We start from the raw sequence: 17139 nt of genomic DNA on the forward strand, positions 1-17139 counted from the left end.
GACGCACTGGCGGTAAAGAAAGTTGCTTTGTGACAAAGACAAGTGCAGAGACTTCTGCCAGGCTCCTTCACATATTTTATTCTTTTGTCTGTCTCGGGTGAATGGACCCAGTGATGGGAAAGAAAAATATGTAAGAACGTCACATATCTGAGACCATAACCTCCTGAAGTTCTGCTGCGACACTTTTTCACTCCAGGTGTAGCTCAATTCCTCACACCATGCATGACTCCTCTCTATCATGTTAACATCAGTAGTCAGACTAGTTTGCTGATGTGTGCGTGTGTGTATGTGTGTGTGCCTCCTCAGGGGCCAGTGTAGGGGCCCTGGCGGCTGCTCTGAGGTTTATGTATGGGAGCAGAGCTCCAAGGTGCTGGCAGGCCTGTCCAGGTTATTAATGACAGCGATAGACCAGACCTCACACACTCCATCACCTTGTGCCTTACACACCACCAGCTCATCTACCATGGTGACACCAGGCAGCCTCACCCCCGCCTTACCGTGCCTCACCTCACCATCAGCCCAGGACAGGAGCGATGGATTCTGGGGACCCCAGACAACATTTTGGCCCGGCTGTCAGCCACCTCTCAGCCTGAAGTTTCTCTTGTTCTGTTTTCATGGCATCATGTAGACACACTAACAGAGGCTTAATTAATTTAGGGTTATAACCAGCTGTTTGTTAAAAAAAAAACTGTCAGCAGCTAATCTTTTTTATTCTTAAATTCAATCATGTCACAAATAACTCTAAAAGTATTGAGTTTTAACCCTAGGTTGTGCAGACATCTGCTAGAATAATAATTAGTTTTGAAAACATGGATGGATCAGATCACTGGGTGTAATGTGAAAGACGTGCCACGGAGAATTATCACCAACCTCTGCAGTTCCCCTCAGCTCTACTTCGCTTTTTAGCTCTTCCTTTCAGTTTTCCACTCTGCAATCTCTGCTCTCATTAACCTCATTTCATTGGAAAAGCTGTGATAAACACACTGTCCACTACCTACCCAGACAACACACATGACTGGCAGAAACATGTGACCGCCAAAGAGCCAGTCATTTCAGATACTGGATAAATGCTATGGTTTCTCAGAGTCAGCTGGCTGTGTAAAAATGCAACATGCCAGCCACAACAACTTAATAATTTAGTATGTTAATGTTGTGTTTGCAGCTTGTTGCACTGCCACAAGTGGCTCAAAAATTGCTTCATGCTGCTTTAAATCTACTAAACCTAATAATAAGCCATCCATGGATTTGTGACACTGGGTGTGAAACGGGACGGGGAAATAGAAATATTAGCAGTAACATACAGACACGGGCACCAATCAAAAGAAGACCATCCGTAAAACGAAAAGACAGTCCGGTGCTAAAGTCAGTGCAATGAATAAACAGAGTTACATGTGTTTGAGATTCATGTTGGGAATAAATTGTGTGAAGTATGGCTTAACTGAGGGGATGTTTAAAGCAAAGTCATTTAGCAGTGTGCCAGTGTCAAGCAGGCTGGAGCTAATGGATTCCCATTGCTATTTACAACCTAATGCTAATCGTTGCTAGCATTCTAAGGTTACAGCCTGTTATTCCTGTTTCAGCTCTTCACTACAGTGGCCCGGAGAGCTCAACGCACTGCAACTCAAGAAACATGCAAACAGACAAAACACAAGCAAATCCAATACACAACTTCTTCAATTTGCCAACACAGGTGCTGCAAATATTCACAACACAACAGAAGTGTTTCCAGGGGACACTAAAAAGTGATGGAGCTGGCTGTTCAATGAGTTGTAACTTTTGAAGGTAAAAGTGCTGAACAACGAGTGTGCATTGATGCAATATGATAGATGTATGAATTCCTCATGTAGATGGGTTCACCACTACCAGGTGAGGCACCGAGGAGCCCCCTTATCACTGTTTCTTCTGTCTGCTGAGACACTTCCATTGTGTTGTGAGTATTTGTGGTACGAGTGTCTGTAAATTGATCAAGTTGTTTTCTGAATATTTTTGTGTTTTGTCTATTTGCATGTGTTTTCTTAAGCTGCAGTGCACTGAGCTCTCAAGGCCACTGTACTTCAAAGTCAGTGGGTTAAGGAGAGTGTTTTAAAGGATGAGTCCATAATGACAGTTCATACAATAATCACTGTTGACACTTTTTATTGTCATTTCTGAATTCACTGGGAAAGAGAAAATGTCAAGTGAGATATGAGTTCATAAAGAATAATTCAGATTTGGTTCATACTACCACACATACAAGAGATGTTTAACACTTATCTATTTTACTACTGGTGTTTCCATATAAACTAAGGTTGTTTGGTGATTACCTGTGTTTACTGAAAGAGTCATTCTACAGCTAAGTTATTTCTTACCTGTTACAAAAGAAAGAAAGGTAATTGAGCACTAACCTTGAATATCCAGCAGAGAAAACCTGTGAGCAGAGACAGTTTATTCATTTTCTGGGCAGTCAATGATATTGAAATGTCTGTTATTATTAGTGATATTAAGTTATGGTGTAAAAGAAAGAATAGTATACAAGCAAGTAGAGGAGAGGAATCCGTCAGTATGTGATAAGTGACTTGATGTATGCACAGAGCAGAGAGCGTCTCTGAATTAAGCTGTAGCTTCATATTTCCACAGGAAAATAAATGTTACACCAGAGTGAGCTGCGCTTCATTCTAGCCTGTGTAACACAGTCTTGTGTGGAATATCATCAAAATGATTTGGAATGATAAGGTCAGGTAAAGGTTTCCCATAACAAGCAGCGTAGTATTGATCCATTCCATAATAAATTACAGCTAAAGTAACAATGATTTCCCTTTTGTTTAATCTGCCATTTATTTTCCATACAGTCAAATAATGTAAAATAAATGCCCACCAATACAACATTCCTTCATCCATCCATTAGCCAAACCACTTATCCCTTGAGGGTCATATCTATGGGAGTTTTAGAGTCACCAGTTAACCTAACCTGCATGACTGTGGAACATGCAAATTCCACTCAGAACCATAGGCTGTAATACAGATGTGATGTCACCCACAGGTTTCTGAAGAGTGGTTTAGAAACTCAGAGTGGGCTGCTCCACTGTCGCCATCTTGGCAGTGCCCGACTCCGCCGAACTCCCCGCTAATCCAAAACTGGGCAAAGAGGTGGGTTGTGTGCGGAGCAGAGACTTGGTGCATGCAGGTTCGTGGCAAGCATACGCTCACCTGTCACTCAAAGTGGCCCTCAATTATGTATAGCTATAAGTCTTAATAGAATTCAAAAGGGTGAGTTTGTTTTGGCCAAAATTGTTTGTTTTGGTCTGTAATTTCCTGTTTGTATCATGCTGTAAGCGTTTATTTCTGCTGTAAAGTTTGACATTTGAACATGTGAGTCTGTGGGGACTGACTCAGTTTTGGAGCCAGCCTCGAGTGGTCATTCGAGGAACTGCTGCTAAAATAGAACCCTGCTTCAAACTCAGAACCTCCTTAACAGTGCACCACCATTATCAAAATTGTTCTTGATTAATTAACTGCTTTGTCAACACAATACAGTAATCAGTAAGATGCTTCATGTCCAGCATATCAGAGGCAGATATCGCAGACTATGTTCTGACATGAAACTGATATCGGTAGGTGTTTGTCCTTTGCCCATTGGGGTTTCAAAGAATTCCGTCTTTGTCTCAAAATTCCTCTGTAATGCAATCAGAGTTGGTCTCTTAACTCAGAAAGGTCCATACAAGTCATTACTCACATTTTCCATGAGACAAGTGACTCATAACACCACATATTTTTCCGTGACGCCTTGTAGTTAATCACTACATCCTCTGTTCCCTTCGAAAATTAGTTATGAGCCAGTTGTCTCTCCTCTGATTGATCACTGCTCTCACCGGTCCTTTGCTCAGAGAGCAGCAGTTATTTCCAGCCACGTTTTCTGCCATTTCTTACAGGATTTAGCTCAATATGAGAGGACAAACAGGTTGAGGGATCATTCAGGTTTTAGTTTGGGGAAAATGTAATTGATATTTGGATGAGATAAAAAATAAATTTGTTGCACTTCTTGCTTCAGAGAAAACAATAACATTACCATAAAGCATTACTGATTTCATAGGGCATTATAATGGTCCTGGGGCTGTAATTATCAGCTGCAAGGTCAAAGTGAACTGAAAGACAAAGTGCCTTATCAAGAAAAATAAGCTTAATGGGGGCAGTGGTATTAGAAAAGAGCCTTTTTAAAGACCTCCATTCACAACTGTAATAAAATGGTACATAAAGAATAGAGATTCGAAAGGATTTAGATTACAGTGATTGTCTAATTATTTAGTGTAGCGCGTTGTGTTGTTGCCATGAACGTGATAGCTTTCATTGAATGTGCTCATGTTTTCGGGGAACTGAACACATCCGTCTGCAAGTAATAAACGTGAACGTCGTTAACGCTGAAGTTGATGATGTTAATGTTTTTAATTTGCTCCCACTGTTGTTACTGGGGAACAAAATATTAGCCTGGGAAAATCTGCACGTGCAACAGTCCTCCGTGATGCTGTGATGTTGAGGTGTTTTGCATTGTACACAAAGGTGTTTCTGTTATTGAGTCTACCCTCAGTGATGTAAGTGGGGTGGACAAAATAATAGAAACACCTGACCTGATGATGTCATATTCACATCATCCCAGCAACATTACATAAAATCTATACTTTCCACTATAGTTGTCTATGTCTATGATAAATCTATATATGTCACAAACATGAAAAAAATATATAAATATATTTTTTTAACCATTGTAGCAGCTGCACATGGAGACTGTGGCATTTCAGTGAAATTTTCTGTCAAAAATAAATATACTAAATAAACTAAATATTTATAATGAAAAGAAATCCAACATTCAAGTAGGCTGCAAACTCTGTGGAAAGGTACAGCTGTAGCAGCGATGCAGCAGGCACAGACGCACAGGTGTGAGCCGCCACAGTTCAAGAGTCAAGAGTCTTTTATAGTCATGTGCTCAGTAAAAACAGGTGTATATATAATTCTTAAGATATAAAGATAAAATTCTCACTTTGCCAGCCCCCCCACTGACATAATTTAAATTTCAGCAATGCAGCTGCCACGCACACGCAACGCAGGCAATGTGTTCCCGCCGTCACACTGCATCAGCTTCAGTTAGGTGTTCCCAACAAACTGCCAACTGAGTGCATTTTATAGTTGTCTAGGTTATCTTTATGTCCGTAAAATGCAGATTAAATATGTGGCTGTAAAGGAAGAGTTTCCAGTTCACTGTGATAACAGTGTAGTCACAGAGTATGTGGGCTGTAAAGTAAAGTGGTACATTCACCTTATTCACTGTAATTACATGATGTACATGTACAATGATATATATGCTGCAACATACAGTCTTCCACTCTACAGCTTTTACACTGTGATTAGTAGTGTTCACCCCCTTTTTTCTGTAATTACAGTGTAGTTACAGGGTATGCATGCTGCAAAATAAAGCATTCCATGGTTAAGCCCTTTTTCACTGTAGTTCCTTGGTTCCTCATATGTGCAAAATATTTACACTGTAATTTTCAGGCAGTAATCTGAAGCATTATCCAGTGATTTCTGCCTCCTGCTTCCTCTCAGATACCTTCACATATTCCTGTGCCAGAGCAGCTGCCAGTCAAGCCAGCAGAAGACGGAGGGCAGAAATGAACGGAAACGAGAGGAGGGATGGGTGAAGATTGACAGGCTCGCAGAAGGCCACAAAAGGTGAAGAAACATGAGCGAAAGAGCCAGCAGAGCAGAGTGTGTGTGTGTGTGTGTGTGTGTGTGTCTGCTGGGGAGGCGTGATGGAGAGTGTGAAAGAGAGGTGGGAAAAGAAAAAAGGGGGGAGACGGAGGAGAGACGAATGAAAGAGAGAATGAAAACAGAATAAAAATAGAGGCTGAGAGGAATCCTCATTTTTCATTTCAGCCGGCGCACTCGATGCCTTGAGATCAGACAATCAGACCTGATGGCTTTGGGAGGCTCAGTCAGCTTAGGGCTCGGAAAATGATGGGAGGATGATGAGGAGGGTTAGAGAATCTCAGCGAGGAATAGAAGTAGAAGGAGGAGAAAGGGAAAAGAAAAATGGTATTAGAGTAAGTAATACAACACAAAAAGGACAAAGGATTCAGCGATGGAGATTGCAGAAACCACTGGCAGAGGAAGTGGAGCAATTTTTCTGCTGAGGGCTATGTGCGGAGTTTGGAGTGGATCGGGTGTTGTTTAATGTCACCCAACAGACCCCGAGCGCCAAACCCCTCCCCGGGTGTAAACAGCTGAGTCTAAAGGTGAAGGGCAGCGGGGACGGATGGACAGATGGTCGGATGGAACGATGGAATTTTCTTCTTTTAAGAAAGGCGTCAGTGTTGGGTTTATGTGTCCTTCACCCCGATCCCGCAGGAATAGCATTAAAACACCCCCCCCCCCCCTTTTCTCCCTCTCTGTCTCTCCTTCTTCTCCACCCCCTCTCTCATTAAAACTGTGCGCCTCAGCTTCTAATTAAATCCCACTTGAAAGTCTTAAAAGTCAGACTCAGATTGATTCAATTTGCATTTCTGAACAGGGAACATTGCCTAAAAGGATTAATAAATTGGTTGAAAATGCCTCTTTCTGCAATGTGCTGTTGTTGCTTGTAAGACAACACCCATCTAATACCTCTTTTTCTTGCATTCTTTCACTCTTTTCAACATCTTGTCTCTCGCACGCGCACACACACACACACACACACACATACTCAAACGAGGCCCTAAAAGCAGTGAACCCAGTTGCCCATTCATCCATTTGTCCAGACACACGCATAGGCATACAGACATAGACACACACACACACACACACACACACACACACACACACAAACACTCCTCTTTTGTGATTCCTCCCTTCACTCGTCAATTGAATTCACATGTTTGCCAAAAACATTGCGTCCTTAAAAGTGGCGAACAGACGAACCCACATCTCGTGTCTGCACATACACACACTTGCTTGTGCGCACTAGTGCAGGCACAGGAGCCACAAACACACACACAGACACACACACTTGCCACATTCATGCACGGCGGCAATGTAATACTGTTGGCAGACCTCCAAATTTTTCTGCAGAATGTGATGGAAGCATACAGGGGAGGGTGGTGTGTGTGTGTGTGTGTGTGTGTGTGTGTGAGGGGAGAGGGGGGGTTAGGGGATATAAAGCAGAGGAGAGTGAGAGAGAAAGAAGGGGGGGGGGGCAATCACTCAAACAAGGCATGCTGGAGGATTAAAAAAGCAATAGGAAGATTGGCATGAAGACCCTCAGTGAGGTTGACGTGCTGTTGATGACTCACTTGGGTGATAATGTGTGAGGGGTGCTGCTGCTGGAGGAGGACTGGCCACGGGTCAGTGCCTCTCCTCTCCCCGGGGCACACCGACTCAGCTAACTCACCAACCAGAGTCCCGAGACCTCACACTCCCTCCTCACAGTCCTCGTGAAGTGACTATTTATGTCCACACACACACACACACACACACACACACACACACACCGCTTTTATCTTTCTTATGCTGTAGTCACGTCCACATATTATCTGGAATCGAAGTGGTTTGAAATGATTAATTGATTACCTGATCGACAGAAAATTAACCTTGGGTTTTGACTCACAGTTCATGGAGTAAAACATGCACAAATATTCCAAATATTCTGAAAAAGACAATATTCCTGCCAAGCTGCTTACATGTCTAATGGAGATGAGTATCCCACTAATATTCCTGTTTACATGCAGGCGAATTAACTCTGCTTAAAAGGTCAGCGTTGAAATATTTCCAAATATCCATCATCATACCCAAAAACCTGTTGATATCCAAGGCTTTCAAAATGTTCAGAAAGAGGTGTGTTTCTCCATCTGTGCAGAAATGTGGGCTTCTCTTTCTGACATGTGTCTCTGCCCCACCCTTGCAAACTGATGTCTGGTTGATTTGTGTACAGCGCACAGAGCCGAAGGTGAACAGGTAAGAGGCCATGTGTCACAAACTGCTGAAAAAACCCAACTGAGAAGCATAATCCCAATGCGCTGTGTACACGTCCAAAGAATACTCCCAAAAAAATTTTACAATAGCCAAATAACCTGAAATGCAAAATTTGGAAAAATATCATACTGGGAACATTCAAATCAAATCAAATTCCGAATGTCATATTTGGAATAATAGTAGAATGATTAATCGAACATTCCTGACCCATAGAGAGTCTAAGGCAAGGAGCACATGATCAGTGAAGTACATAAGTCTGTGGGGTTATATGGTACGGTAAATGAAAAGCTATTCTTTTATTTCAGTCATCAGCTAGTGAGGATGCTGACTTTTAGCCTGGGACCTGTTTGCTTTAGCTTCAAGTTTTTAGCACAATATCATACAATGTATTTAATTAAGATTAAGTTAAGAGTAAGTTGGAAACTCATACCTAGATCTAGCTTACGTTAAAGATGCAGTCGGCAGGGTCATAACTACGTTTGAGGGAACGGAGGTCATATCCTCAGTGTTGTGTGGTGGTTCCCAACCTGTGGGTTCTTTCACTCCTTTATCACTGTAATAAGCCAATGATAGGATGATAGGCTGGACCACAGCCGGCGACAAGATTGTTTGCTATCTCAGTCTGAGTGTGTGCTAAAAGATTACATCCATGGTGTCTATCACAACTGATAACTGGTTAGCAACAGGAAGAATTAAAAGGAAAGAGGGTCAAGAAACAGATGATGAACTGGCAAGAAAGCCTCTGTATTGTGACGGGGTGGTTGGCCATGAGTTGGAACCCACTGGTGTAGACCTTCTGAAGACTGTGAGATTAAGATCTTTACATTTGATCTAAATTTCATAATTTTAGAAAGTCCATTCAGGAAGAAAACAGAAAATATAATGAAACAGTAAAATTTGGTAATGAAATGGAACTGAAAGATTTCTCTGGATTCTGATGGCTCTAAAAATAAGTGTGGGTGTTGGTGAAATAGTAGAAATGGAGTTTTCCTAACAAGGTCCCAATGAAAGTTGATCTTACCTGTGATTTTATTAATGAGAAATAATTCCAGTTACAGAATAAAACATATTGTAATCAGAACTATTGTTCTTACCGTGCTCACATGCAGATGGTTATACAAGCAAAACCAGTCTTCACATATGAGAGACTTGGCTTGAAATTCTATTTGCATTAGTACAAAAAAAATGGCATAAAACCATTTGTGTAATCCTTTTCTACTGGTTTACTGTAAGCTATTTTCCTCATTGTATTTCAGTTGCATAGAAAATTACTGCTCCATGCTTCACAGAGCCTTTGTTTCAGGCATTATCACTCTGTCACTGCTTACACTTCAGCTCATATTGTCATCTCAGCTCTGGCTCCTCTGAGGCTCAGGCAGCATATGGCCTCTCCTCACTGAGGTCACTGGATGGGCTTGTATGTGTTGACCTCAGATTCAGGACATCGACACAACCCACGGGAAACACGGCTCTTAACTTAGAACAACACTGACCTCAAGTGGTTGTTTTACAGCATCTCATAAAAGATGGTGGAGCCCTGCTTCAACACTCACACATATTGTTTTCATGATATCATGATTGTAGTAATTATCACGCGCTCACAACGTGCTTGTACTGCTCTTATGATGCCTTATAAGGCTGGATGAGCAATGAGAAGTTGTTAGTGCTGCACAGTGAGCTGTTTGTGCTCGATGCTCTGTTTCACTTCCTCAGTCGCTGAATGTGCATGTGCATTCCACTGATTTAGTCAGTAATTGGCATGGAAAAAGAGATGAACTTCAATCAATGAGGCTAAACTCTATGTCTCTGTAAATAATACTGAGGGTGCAGGGCTGGATTAACCCGGCAGGAGGCCCTTGGGCCATTTTTGCCTGTGTCAGTAAAGAAAGTAAAAACAGGGACAATTGATATTTATATGCAAATGTTACTAGCTGCAAGAGCTGCTGTTCAGGTGATGTCTGGGGATGAATGGCACTGAACAACAAGGCTAGTACATTTCTCTGATTTGTTGACATAAAGTAAAGACTTTGCAGTAACAGGGTCATTCACTGTCACCACCACACAAGCAACGATACTGATGATCAGATGAGAAAACAGAGCAACAAAGTAGAGTTGTTTTAGGCTGCATCCACACTACTACGTTTTTGACCTCCGTCCAGGCGAGCATTTTAGCTCCATATCAGAAACGATCTGCGTCCATACCACCACACCTGAAAACACACACATGTGTGACCATTCAGGGACACTGGGCATGCAGGAAGCAGATCTCTCAGGTGTGTTCAGCTGATTAGTTGCACAAAATATTACAAACGAGGAAATCAAAGACAGTTGTAGAGTTAACATGCAGAACTCCACTTAACTACAAAGACAACAGGGTCAGTAACACTTGTAATTCATTGTCCATGTTGCTTTCACCACTGGTAGTCGAGGCTGATCAGACCCAATCGTGGAGCGACCCAGTGTGTCTATGACATCATCGTCTCCGTTTTGTCCTGTCCAGACTACAACGCAGCCCCGGAGTTTTCAAACTGAAAATGGGGCCAGCAGCGTTTACAAAAACGCTCCGTTTTCAGGCCTCAAAAACTCTGGAGTAGTGTGGATGGGAGGTGAAAACGGAGCAAAAGAGATGTGTTTTAAAATGAAAACATAGTGGTGTGTTCTCAGGTGTTAATATATACACCTCAGAAAAATACCTATAGTATTTTTTTTTTTTTTGAAGGAAGCGGTGCACATACAATGTGCAGGACTTGTGTTCAATGTTGCCTACCCAAAGATCAGTGGCCAAAGATCTTTGTTTTGTTTGCAATGCAATCAAATACAATTGCCATTAAGTCTGCTTTTATGATGCCTATAATGTTCAGTTTTTGGTGACATTGTTGTCATCGTTAAAGGTGTTACAGGTGTTTCTATTTTATGTCCTGTGTATTTACACACCAGGGAGTCAGAATATTAAACACCTCTCAATATAACACACTACACCACTATCACCTCAGTGATAAAACATTACTGAACTGACACGTCTGTGACACTGTTAAAAAGACTGAATAAAAACAGACTATATGGTGGAACAGTTGTACTGGATTGCATTAGATTGTATAGATGTACCTAATGTACCTCATTCAAATCACGGTGGATAAACAGTGTGAAGTATGTTTTCCTCACTTCCCCACACAATATGCAAATAAACACAAACATGATTTCTGTTTGCAAAATGCAGTCCACTGTAACAGAAGGGATAGTTGTCGTGTGTGTGTGTGTGTGTGTGTGTGTGTGTGTGTGTGTGTGTGTGTGTTTGTGTGTGTAAGAGAGAGGGTGGAGGGCAAGGAGGAGCTGAGCGAATCAATGCACAGCTCTACAGTGAAATAGGGTCTGAACAGGACCAGGATGTTTCAAATTCCTGTATCAAGCTTCAGTCACCGTCTCTGATCTTCTCTTGTCTTCAACAGACTAACCAGGGGTCCAATGGGGGTGGGCCCTAGAAAAGCCTGGAAAAGGTTTTTTTTTATTTCTAAGTAATTACTGTCATAACCCAACCGCCCAGCACTTTTCTGAACACAGCTAATTGACTGCTGATAATGGAGCTAGAGGCTGGGGCACTCGCTGTGAGTCATGTCCTTACCCAAAAAACTCAAGACCAAAAAAAAAAAAAAAAGAAAAGGAAGAAAGAAAGAAAAGGGAGACAGCAAACAGCACAGTGCAAACAGCTTTTGATGAATTCCTTTCAAAAGAACAGTGAACACAGCTTATCAGCAGTTCCTTAGATTGATGGCAGTCAGGAATGTAGCTGGGAGCATATTTTCACTGTGTAAAATAAATCAACATCATTGCTACAATGTCATATGATCTATCATCATTACTTAACAGAGCTTAACATCATCAAACACATGGCCCACAGTTTCAGAAACATTTGCTGAGAGTGGAGCAGCAGCAGGTGAGAAGGTGAGCTGAATTAATGGCTGCAAAAATTGTTAAAAGGAAGTGCAGTTCCTTGAATGGCCATTTCATGCTGGCTGCAAAAGCAAGTAAATTCCCATTTTAACACTCTGTATGCTTGGCATCACTTCATCTTATTCGAGTCACTAAACGTGACCTCTGACCCCTGTGTTGGTGGTTTTGTTCCTTTTGGAGGAGTTTTCACACAAATATCAGACAAATAATATGGCTTGTGTTGACTGACTAACAGCGTGTGTTAGTCTGCACTCCTGTTTCTTCAGTTGAGTGAAATTCTATTATTGTTTTATTTATATGTTAGGTATTGGTGTCTGTGCTAACCACGCCTGGCTTCTCAGTTTAGCCTGCTAACTAGCTAATTAGCCAGCAAATGAATGAGCCTTGGGTTAGTCTCTGATTCAAGACGCCCAGATGCCCAGCTGTGCTAAGGATGCTAACGGTAGCATTAGTTTGCCGCAGTTATTAAACCCGCATGCACCAAAGTCCCGCTCCACACAAACCCCAACTCTTTGCCCATTTTTGGATTAGCTAGCCGTTAGGCGGAGTCAGGTACTGCCAAGATGGCCACTGCAGAGCAGCCCAGTCTGAGCTTCAGAACTGCTCTTCAGAAACCTGTGGGTGACTTCACGAAGCCTACGTCTTTTTTAACAGTCTGCCATATTACAAACTGTCAGTTTACATCGTCGATCACCTCGCACTAAAGACAGTTCAATCTTGCAATCTCAAGATTCATATGATACGACTTACTGCTATTTTCCAAACTGAGCCCGCAACGGACTTTAAAAGACAAATGTTTATGCCACATCGTCCATCACCATCATATTCAGGGTAAAGTTTTAGGTCAAGTAAATGAACTGAGGAGGGGAATAACTCCAATATTAAGATTATGGTGATCAGTGAGGCAGAGTCTAATTAAAATATAACAGAATTTAATATGTAACATAACACATTATGGGGTTTTTTTCAGCTTTCCAAACTTTTGGTGTTAAGTCTTTATGCTTTTGAACCACTACACTGTGAGCTTGGCTCCTAAGATTAAAAGTTCTGAATTTTGTCCTACATCTGTGGGTTTGTCTCCAAAAACTCAGAACTTGCCTGTACCAGATGCACTCCTAAGAGAAACGGGAGATCCAGTTTGGGTATGTATCATCATTTTTGGAATGATGCTATAATGAGGTTCTCAGTGTCAAAGTACACTTGAGGTTCATCCACAGTCTATAGAGACACTTTCAGAACCCAACAGGTTGACTTTCCCCAGCACAGCAGGAAAGGGTAAGATGCTCTGTTCACTGTTGTATATTTGCACACACTCATAAGCTTTGTCATCATCAGCGTAGTGGCAGTGCTGCTCCCTCGCCATGCCTCGCAGCTTTGATTGATCATTGTTTTGATCAGCCTTGACTTTATGATTTATCAAGTCTCCTCATGTTCATTTATCTATTTAGTGCACTGACGCCCCCTTATTATCATCTCACATTGTGTATCTTATGCTGGATCAGACACAATAAGCTTCTATACAACTTACTGTAGTTGTAAAAACTCCCATGTTGACCTGTAAAATTCAGGACTTTTGAAGCTATTGATTTGCTGCATTGTCAAGAAGCTGTTGTAATTCAAAAGACTCAAAAGATCAAAACCCTGGAAGAGGAAAAGTAAGCAGAAGATGCCAGGTATCTTTCTCCCTCCATCCACGTCAGCCCATGTGAGCCCCACTCACCCAAAATCAAACCAGGCTGCCACCTCCACCCATGTTCTCTCTCACCAACAGCCAGTCCAGCAAAGACACATAAAATGAATGTGTACAGTCTTATCAGCAGAGAGATGGAGAGCTGTAGTAAAAGGGAGCAGAGAGGCTATAGGGGGCTACAAATGAGCACAACAAAAGAGATGCTCTGGACGTTCAACCCCCAGTCCTCAGCGACAGAATCAAAATCCAGACTAGTCAGGGAACACCATCCACGCTGAGCACACACGTATCATTTAGCACGTACTGTATGATGTCATATGTGCAAAAATATTGTGAAGCAATAAATTGCAACAATATGTATGTGAAAAGTTTTACTGGCAAAACTCTCATGTATATTTGACTTTCCCTTTTCTCAAGTGTTTTTAAAAATATTATTCTCACCTGCTGACATTGATATTGGCCTTTAAAATTTCTCTCTCAGTCAGGAAGTAGCCATGGAACTGATGACAATAGAGAAAATATATAGGTACTGATGATATTAGCATGTCTTAGCACCAGGACCAATTTCTATAACTTCAGAAATGATGTGGCACTTCAGTGACCTAACTTTGGGCTTTTTGACACTATGACATGATCAGTTCACACAAGAGCACAAACAAACACTACAACACACAGACCACACCCTGCTAAAATTTGTAGCTCTTTACTGATAAATTTTTATTTGCAAAGTGATGATTATTGGTCTTTATAATATTCAAGATATTGTTAAAAATTTCCACACTGAGTGGTGAAAAACTCTTGTATTGTCTGATCAACAGTTTAATATCCAAATATATTGAAACAAATTCTCTGGTTCAAGGACCTAGAATCAGAGAATATATGACTTATATGAGTTAAATATTTAATCCATTTTCAATTTATTAATTCTGCTTCTGATTGGTTGATCCACTGACTAACTGGTTAAAATGAACTTCAGCCTCATACACCCTAACCAGCGGATGGAAACCCACGGGACACTTGAATAGAAAGGAGCCAGGATCAGACCCATCTATGGGGTCTGATCCTGTCATTTACAGCCTGCACTTCCTGCCTGTGGAGCTTGAGGAGGGACACCAGCTCAAAGTGCTGTGGCTCACATTTCCACTGCTTTCACTGAGGCGGGATGAGAGAGGTCTTTGGGTGCCTCTGTCATCACTCAGAAAACCCATCATTGTTCAAAATGGTCTGTCGTTATTAAAAACATGTTTATGTGTAAATAAAATGACCATTTCAAGAGGTGAATGTATGTGTTCCAGATGTGGACCGGTAAGATGCAGCAGCTGGAGCAATGTGTTTGTGAAGACAGGTCTGAGAACTGGTTCTTAACTGGTCAGGTCCAGGGGCCACTCCAGTCCACTGGTCCACCACATCGCACCATAGCATCACTACAGTCACAGAAGAGGATCGTTCTATTGAGGAAGGTGAAGTAGAGCCTGAAATCATCTTCAACACAAAACTCCTGAGCCAGTGCCTCTGGACCTCCTATGAGAACTCCAGATGTCAGGCCAGCTCACAACACCAGCCCTGGCACTGGAGTCCCCCCCCCCCCCTCCCACCTCCAGGACTCAGCCAGATATGAAATCATCTGACTGTGAAGTGAGATGCAAAATACATTCATCAAAAGTACAGTCACTGTCTTATAGCTGTTATTTCTCTCTCAGTTTCACTCTTAGTTCTCAATGGGTCATGAAAAATGACTTATTATTTGAAAGGTCATCATCATTCAACTGTGCAGTTCCTTTCAGTTCTGTGGAACTGTTTGGCCTCTTTTAGCTCATTGGTTTGGTTTTCTGGCCCCAAGACTCTGACATCAACCTTGTTTGCAGCAGTAGCTCTGGTAAACGCACTGTACCCTATCTATCCAGCACCAAATCCAAACAGCAACTAGTAGGTGAACACAATAGAGTATCAAGCAGTGTATAGGGCCAGAGGAGTCGGTAGACACCTCTAGGCTAGCCTTTGTTATATGAGCCTCTGTCAACATTCAGCATTTCTTTATTTGGATATTCTGAAAAGCACATACAGAAGAAATTACAGCAAAAAAGTTGGAAAAACAACAATAGAAAGTAAACTGGTCAATTGAATGAGTTTCAGGCTACATTTTTTCCATATTTTCACCTGGTGTCCACACAACTTCAGAGTTTTGGAGCCTCTAAAACAGACAGTTTTGGAAAGGCTGATGGCCCAGTTTTAGCTTGAAAATGATGTTGCGATGTTGCGTTATAGTCTAAATAGACAAAAACCAAGACTTTTATAAACAATGACATAGACACCCATGGTTGCTCCCTGGTTGGGTCTTATCAACCTCGACTACCAGTGGTGGTGAAAACAACATGGATAACGATTTTATTGTGTTTCTGACCTTGTTGTCTTTGCCAGCAAATGCTGTCAAATTAAAATCTGTATTATAAAGCTACAACTGCCTTTGTTGTTCCTTGTTCATAGTATTTTCTGCTACTAACCAACTGCAGAGTAGACAATCTGCTTCCTGTTTACATTGGCTCGTGCATGCCCAGTGGTCATGAATGGTCATGTATGGCCTTTTCAGGTGTGATTGTATGGATGGAGATAGTTTCTGATACAGAGCTAAAACAGTAGCCACACATTTTTAAATGAAAATGTAGTACTGTGGACGTAGCTCCAAAAACACCGGATCCTACACTTCCCATGATGCATGTCATTGCTGGTCTTTTGTTCTCAGACCCTCCTCGCCTTGTTAACGTTCATGTTTTTCAAACTCTTTGTCCCCATTTTGTCGTGAATATTTTCTGATATTAATTAGTCTCAGAACCTGAACTGACAAACGCTGAAGACATCATCAGGTCAATATTGTCAATATTGACTAAAATAACATTTCTTTTTCTGGACTGGAAAAAGCTCCCCAAGACCCACAGAAGACATTGGCACAGGCTAAACAGTATACCATGTGACTAGTAAATTGGCTTAGAAAGGTAAAAGTGATGCAGTGGCCCATTTTTCTGGTGCATAAATGCAAACAGGAAGCTCATTGCTACGTCTTTGTTCCTGTGAAAACCAGCCATGCGGAGTGTACTGCAATGCAGCACAGCATCCAGCAGGGGGCAACAGTGTATCAGCACAGTTTTTCCTCCAGCTCCTCCGCCATGTGGAAGGGGAGGCAGTGCCCACTCATTGGTGATTAAGGTTCTGGTGATGAGTCACGAGGAGAGGGTGGGAGAGGGATGGGACAGAGAGATGAAGAGAAAGAAGAAGCAGAGAGAGAGAGAGAGATGTGGGGGAGGTGGGGGTGGGGGCTGCTTACATTACCTCCAGGTGTCCTCTCACGTTGCCAGGAGACTGACAGATTTCTACTGTCTGGCCATGAATCTGCCTGCTCTGTGCTCTCCTGCCAGGGTCCCTGCCTGTCCATTTATCTACACCACACATCCATTCAAAACATGCACAAGTACTCTCCATTCAGGGCGGGGGTCAAGGCAACAAAGTACCTTCATCAAATGGTATTTGCCACC

General features: G+C 42.0%; 1 protein-coding gene and 1 long non-coding RNA gene across 2 annotated transcripts in view; one reads left to right on the top strand and one right to left on the bottom strand.

The window, feature by feature from the left end:
- rpl15 (ribosomal protein L15) overlaps window positions 1-17139 on the bottom strand; it is a 397523-nt gene that overhangs the window by 322686 nt on the left and 57698 nt on the right. The gene's annotated exons all lie outside the window — the stretch shown is intronic.
- LOC139634448 (uncharacterized) lies at window positions 1771-15831 on the top strand. Its single transcript, XR_011693965.1, has 4 exons — window positions 1771-1930; window positions 3020-3126; window positions 5575-5700; window positions 14908-15831. It is a non-coding gene; the product is annotated as an uncharacterized lncRNA (long non-coding RNA).

The sequence above is a fragment of the Trachinotus anak genome, unplaced genomic scaffold (genome assembly GCF_046630095.1).
Source record: "Trachinotus anak isolate AG129_WGS33_773 ecotype Australia unplaced genomic scaffold, CSIRO_AGI_Tana_v1 ptg000016l, whole genome shotgun sequence".
Lineage (NCBI taxonomy): Eukaryota > Metazoa > Chordata > Actinopteri > Carangiformes > Carangidae > Trachinotus > Trachinotus anak.